General features: G+C 37.6%; 1 pseudogene; it reads left to right on the forward strand.

The window, feature by feature from the left end:
* Positions 1–311: 311 nt before the first annotated feature.
* Positions 312–4,392, forward strand: LOC125120678 (olfactory receptor 5I1-like; annotated as a pseudogene).
* The last annotated feature ends 2,646 nt before the right edge of the window (positions 4,393–7,038 follow it).

The following is a 7,038-nucleotide window of genomic DNA, read 5'->3' on the forward strand; positions in this document are numbered from 1 at the left end:
TTTGCAGATTTTTGCTACTCCACAATCATTGTGTCAAAGATGTTAATATCTCAAGCAAGGAAATAATCCACCCCCTTTCTTGGGTTCATGGTGAAATTCTACTATTTTGCACATGCATAGTCACTGAGGTCTTCCTCGTTAACTAGGATGGCCTTATGACTGTTTTGTGCCCATCCATGGCCCACTGCTGTACAAAGTCTTCATGTCCTGAAAACTCCATACAGTGCTGGTTTCTGGCTGCTTACTTTTATGGAACTGTATGTTCTCTGACTGACTTGCATTTAGCTCTTGAGATCCCATCCTATCAATTGATGGTATTTAGCCACCTGTTTTGGGATCTATCTGCCATCTTTATTCTTGCCTTCTGTGACATTTCAAGTAATGAGCTCATGGTGTCTTGATTAATGAACTCAAGTCCACTTTCAATCATGGCCAGTGATTGGCAAGATCATCGCCAATGTGATCGTCCTCACCTCCTGTGTGTTTATTCTCATCACCATCCTGAGGATGTGCTTTGCTGAGGGAAGATGCAAATCCTTTTCCACCTGTGTCTCCCACCTCACAGCATGGTCGTCTTTAAGGGAATAGTCATTTTCATTTACTGCCAGAAAGCTTTGATTTTAGGGCTTGCATTTTAGGGATTTTAGTTACATTTCTACAAAACAATCACATAAAATTTTCTTTTATATTTCTTTAAGTTGTTTTATTTTACACATAAAATCCGGTTACTTCTTCACTTGCAAATTATAGGGATGAATATGCATTTCTCATTCTCCTACCAAAAGCATCTCAATTTCCTGGTGGGGCCCCAGCCTCTCCTATTGTTTGTAGGTCCTTGTCTTTGTATCCAACAGCATTTTTTGAAGTATTTTTTTTCCCTTTTTTTTTTTTTTTTAGGAAGTCCATGTGGCACATGGACTTTCCCACCTTAGGGGTTGAATTGGAGCTGCCGGCCTATACCACAGCTCATGGCAATGCTGGATCCTAAACCTACCGAGCGAGGCCAGGGATTGAATCTGCATCCTCATGGTTTCTAGTCAGGTTCATTTACACTGAGCCACAGTGGGAACTCCAACATTTGTGATGTGTTCATGGCCAGTCACCAAGAGACCCAGTGATTGGTTTCTGAGTGGACACTAGTTAGCTAGGGACTTAACTGTGGGATTTTTCTGGAATTACTGGAAGATTACTTTCTGCTGAAGTTATTCCTATGGGCAAATAGAGGCTCAAAATTGCTCATAGCTCTCTTTGTCAAGATACATATATATTTTTTCTATATAGATATATTTATATTTCTTCGTTAGGCAACATCTTCTTTCTAAATCTCAAGTCTTCAAACATGCCATGGACTTGCCAATCTCCTTGAAACCCCTTATAGTTTTTGGTTTTGATTTTTTCCTCTACCATGTCTCATACACTATTCTTTACTTGACAAAATTCTAAGCGTCAAGTTCAATTTATCCTCTTTTTCTCTGTTTTGTATCTAGAACACTATCTGACACACATTCATAGACTGAATGTATTTATTGAATTAATACATTCAGATTGATTCTGGACTTAGATGACCAAAACTCCATTTGTATATGATGCACATATAGCACATATTCAAATTATTGACTTCATTTGTAATTTACCTTCTACCTACATGTGCTTTAATTTTTTTTTTTTGTAGTCATTCTATTCTCATGTTGACTTTATGGATCTTGTCATTTTAAACACCTGGGTAGATGCATGTTTTTTGCTTCTTTCCAGTTTATTCCACATTCTACTACATAGAAAACTCTGTTTGATAAGATTATTTGAGCAGGTTAAATCAAGTTAGATAGCAAGTATCGTAATCCAATTTGATGTATAATAATCAACCACTTAGAAAACCATAATATATTTTTTCCTTAAGACACTATTAAGATATAGAAAAACATATTTCATCATTTTGTGTTTAATCAACTCAGCAGAATTGTAATTTCCCGGGTAAATGGACCCACTGGGATTTGGGTATCAGAGTATAGGTGCCTGGGATTTGATGTGAGATGAGAAAGCTAATCTCAAAAGCATCAAAGCAAAATATAAAAAGGCTTGCATTATCCATGAGAACTACCGCCTTCCTATGGGAGCCACACCTTTCTTCTTAGAACACAGAAGGCCTGATCAAATGGATTATAATAAAAAATTCCAATGGGCCAATTTCTTTAGTGTCAAAGTGTCAAAATTGATTTTTCACATGAAACATGAACTGATGTTAACAGTGTGGTAAGAAGGTAAATGAAAAAGATAATCTGGTAAGTGTTCTTACCTTAATCCTAGGATGTTAAAGGTTGATGGAATTTTAAGTGCTTATCTTCCACAGCCACTGATTTTATATTTAGAAACTGATGTTTTGAGCATAAACATGCCTGGGGTAACACAGGTTTTAAGTCCTCAAGATTTATCCAACAAAAGCAACAGCAACTACAAAAACATTTAACATGAGGTTTCAAAAGGGCTGGATGACAGAACTAGGATTCACTTACTTATGTAGCTAATTTAGAATCTTTTCTCTTTTTATTTTATCAGTGGATTTCAAGCACTGTTAGCAAGTTCCTTCGTTCCTCAGAGGCAAAGCCACATCTCAAGGTAAAAAAGATGGAACTTCTACTCATCAATATTAGGCTTCTCCTGGAATGGCAATATTTTATTTTAACTAGGAGAGTAGAGGCTAGTACTCTGAATTTGCTATACAGCAGTGTAATAAACTGCAATTACTTGGTATTGATGGAAAATGAGAGAGCTAATGAAAGTCAGAGTGGAGCCCAGGTTTAAAGTTCACCTACTGGTTTGATGGTGTGTCATTTAATGTGAAAAACAATGGCTTTAAGGAATAGAAGTAATAAGTTATCAATATATTAAAAAAACTATGCATTATGCTGTACTCACTTTATATATCTAGGTGTTATCAGGATTCCCGCACTGATTTAAAGTTACTATTCTAGGGAGTTCCCTTGAGGTTTAGTGGGTTAAGGATCCAGGGTTGCCACTGTAGTGGTTTGGGTCGCTGCTGTGGCACAGGTTCGATCCCTGGCCAGGGAACTTCCATGTGATGTGGTTGTGGTCCAAAAAACAAATACATACATACATAAAATTATTATTCTAATTATTTTAACTATTTAAAAAAATTTTTGTTAACATTGAGGTTATTATTTGCATTGCCATTTTTACTCTATCACATCCAGGAGCACTGCAGAGAATAGAGATGGAGAATAGCACCGTGAAGATAAAGTTCTTTCTCAGGGTTCAATGACCATCCAGAACTACAGGATGTGCTTATTGCTATGTTTTTGTCCATTTACTCTGTTATGCTCATGGGGAAACTTAGGATGAAAACCTGACCAGAGGCTCACAGGAACCTAACCTTTATTTCTCCTAGGAGCCAGGGTTCAATACTGGCTAACTCAGGTAAATTTACAGAACATGGCCAACGCAAATAATGGTAATTGACTGTGCCTGGCAATGAAAATATCATTGATGAAGTGGGAAACACAAAGGCGACAGAATAGAGAGATAACTGAATGTCACGACACCCATGGTGTGGGTCTGGGTCTGTGCATGGCCTTCTAAGTCACTCTGTGTGGGAGGTCAGTGCCCCTTGCACACCCCTATGTACTTTTTTCTGTGCCTATTGTCTTTCATAGATGCATGCTACTATTCCGTCATCGCCCCCAAGTTACTTGCTGACTTGCTTTCCAATAAGAAGACAATTTCTTACAATCGTTGTGTGACACAGTTATATGTTTTTTTGTTCTTTGGTTGACATGGAATCTTTCCTATTGGCTGCCATGGCTTATGACCGGTATGTAGCCATCTGCAGGCCACTGCTCTATTCGGTTATTATGTCCAAAAGGATTTGCTGCCAGCTTGCCATTGGAGCCTTTTTGGGAGGCACCATGAACTTGGTTATTCACACCACTAATACCTTTTATCTGTCTTTCTGCTCCAAAGAAATTAACCATTTATTTTGTGATATCTCCCTACTCTTCTCTATGTCCTGCTCTGTCATGTATATACATGATGTTGTTCTGGTGGTCTTCACTAATTTGGTGGAAGCTATCTGCCTTCTGACAGTTCTCTCTTATGTCTGCATCGTAGCAGCTATTCTTAAAACAGGTTCTTTCCAGGGAAGAAGAAAATGATTCTCCCACCTGTGCTTCCCATTTGACTGTGGTCACTATCTACCATGGTACCCTGATTTTCACTTATTTGTGCCCCAGTACTGGTCAGTCCCTGGATATTGACAAAGTGACCTCCGTGTTCTATACCTTGATTATACCTATGTTGAACCCCCTGATTTACAGTCTAAGGAACAAAGATGTAAAAAATGCCTTTAGGAAAATGATGAACAGGAAATTGCGTTATTAAGCAATGATGACACTGAGTCTGACAGCTGTTCAACACTGTTTCTTGAGTATTGGTTCTAACCAATGGAAAAGTCAGTTTGATATAGAAGTTCCTCAATTCTATAGGCCAAGAGGACTCAACCATAAAATAGGACCAGAGCCTAACATTAGAGCCAGGCCTTCTCACATCACTTATATTATGCTTAATTCTTTATCATTTTCAAGTTGAAATTTTTATCACATTCATTGTTGGTGGACGTGCAAGTTAGTAGTGTTTATAGAAGATCGTTTGCTAATATTCGTTATGGAGCAAAGTTCATCTGGCATATAAAAATTAAATATTCATGGGCCATTTAAACTAGTAATTCTGTTCCTAGGAATTAAACCTATAAAAAGTTCATCACTTTCAAAGTTATCCATTGCATCATACTTTGGAGTAGAAAATTATTGAAAACAATCTAAATGTCCCTGAAGAGGGGACAGGTTAAATAAAATAAATTTGAATGTTTAAATATGTACTCCATGGGTAGATGTATCCTTCATATTATATTCCATATTTCCTATTCTTATTCCTTTTCTCTTCTCATCCTATGAATCTTGTTATTAGCTAGTCGCAATATTAGAAAAAACATTGATATATATATCACAAGAAAGTTAATAAAAGAAATTCACTGAAACTCTTTGTTAATGTGATTTCTGAGGAAATACACACACATCTGAGCTGTGTAAACTGTATTCATCATAAAAAGATTTCCTCAAATAGTAACACATTCATGACCTTTTTTTCTGACTTCCCTCTTCAGTTACTGATCTTAACTCATATTCTAAACATCACTAGAATATTCTGTGTTCCTCTTAAAACTGTTAGAATTTTCTTATCATGGAGTTGTGTCCATGTTGTAATCCTCTACTAGATTTATCCATTAATAATTATTCTTTATTTGAACACTTGCCTCTTTATCACTGTAGCTTCCCTATTGTATATACTGAGATTTATAAAATACACAAATTTTTATTATTGATTATTTTTAATTTAGATTATATATCTGTAATAGAAACTATTTCTTTCTCTTGCAGTATTTTTGGTTCATTTCTCGAAGGGGTACTGTATACACACATGTCTGTTTTAAGATATTGTCAAGTATGATGGCTTTTTACAAAGCAGTTTGTGAATATCAACTACATTGATGCCTGGCTCATAAATTTTTTTTCACAAATAGATTTAGTCTGGGAGTCCTGTTGTGGTTCAGTGGTTAATGAATCCGACTAAGAACCATGAGGTTGTGGATTCGATCCCTGGCCTCGCTCAGTGGGTTAAGAATCCCATGTTGCTGTGGCTCTGGCATAGGCCAGCGGCTACAGCTCCAATTTGACCCCTGGCCTGGGAACCTCCGTATGTCTTGGGAGTGGCCCAAACAATAGCAAAAAGACAAAAAAAAGTATTAGATTTAGTCTGAAATCTCTTGATGGGTAAGCAATGAATGTTTCTGGAAGATACCCTCTGAGAGGCAGAAATGGGAACTGAAGAAGATGAATGATGAGATGATAGTTTGGTCAGCTGCTGGGTCATGACCAGTAAAGAAGACATGGGTGGAAAGCCTAAAGCAAGTAACAGTGGTTCATATGTACCTGGACCATGTCCACGGGCGGGAAGATCTGCCCCACTTTTCCCTGAACAGGTTCCATTTACACTGCTTTCTGGGCATCCAGATGGTGACCACTTTTACTCTCAAAAGTGTCTCTATACAAATTAGACCATGGTGTTCACTGCACAATTCTCTGCATTTGCTAAAAATCATTAAATAATACACTCACCCTGGATAAATTTCATGATGTGTCGATTATACCTCAATAATGTTTTTTTTTAAGTCAAAAAAAAAGAGTGAAAACCCTAAGGTGAGTTGAATAGAGTAAGAGCGGATGAACTAGAGAGGAAAGCCTTCTGAAAATAAAAATGGATGCCTGCCAAGACCAGCTCAGCTGGTGAGGGCTGAAGAACAGGTGCTATGAAACTTAAGGAAAAAAGTTAACATAAAGCAAGACATAGAGACATTTATCTTAATTAAAGGTGGGAACCAGGGTACTCAAGGTCTCAGGGACCAAGAGCACCACCTCAAGAAACCACACTGCTTTTATTGTGCTCTTTAGGATTATGTCAAGTGAGGTACAGGATATAGTTTTTTATACATATTATTTTAAAAGTTCTTTTATTATTTTACAAGTCTCATAGCTGGTAGATGGTTAAGGTTTTATTCTGACCTTTAGGCATTTAACAATTATCAGCATTGAGGAAGCTTGACATTAGCTATCTATGCATCGCATTCTAGAGAATCCTCATTGTGCTTCTGCAGACAATGTGCCTATCTGCAGCAACCGGGGGTGCCTGGGTTTGCACCTCAGTTCTCCTTGCTAATGCATATCCTGCTAATGACCGCTCATAAACCACTTGGGGCCATAAGGCTCATCTTCCTCTTATTCTTTAGAGGAAATATCACGTTGTGCAAATGGCATGCCTATCTGCACAGTCTGGCTTGTCTAGACCAATGCAGTATGTCCTCATTCAGCTGACCCTATGAATAACTTATGCCTTTAGGTCTTTTTTCTTAAGCTTAAGTCATTTACCAGCACTGCGACTGTTTTCCAAGCAGGAATATGGGGTACAGTAAAG

Source organism: Phacochoerus africanus, chromosome 2 (genome assembly GCF_016906955.1).
Source record: "Phacochoerus africanus isolate WHEZ1 chromosome 2, ROS_Pafr_v1, whole genome shotgun sequence".
Lineage (NCBI taxonomy): Eukaryota > Metazoa > Chordata > Mammalia > Artiodactyla > Suidae > Phacochoerus > Phacochoerus africanus.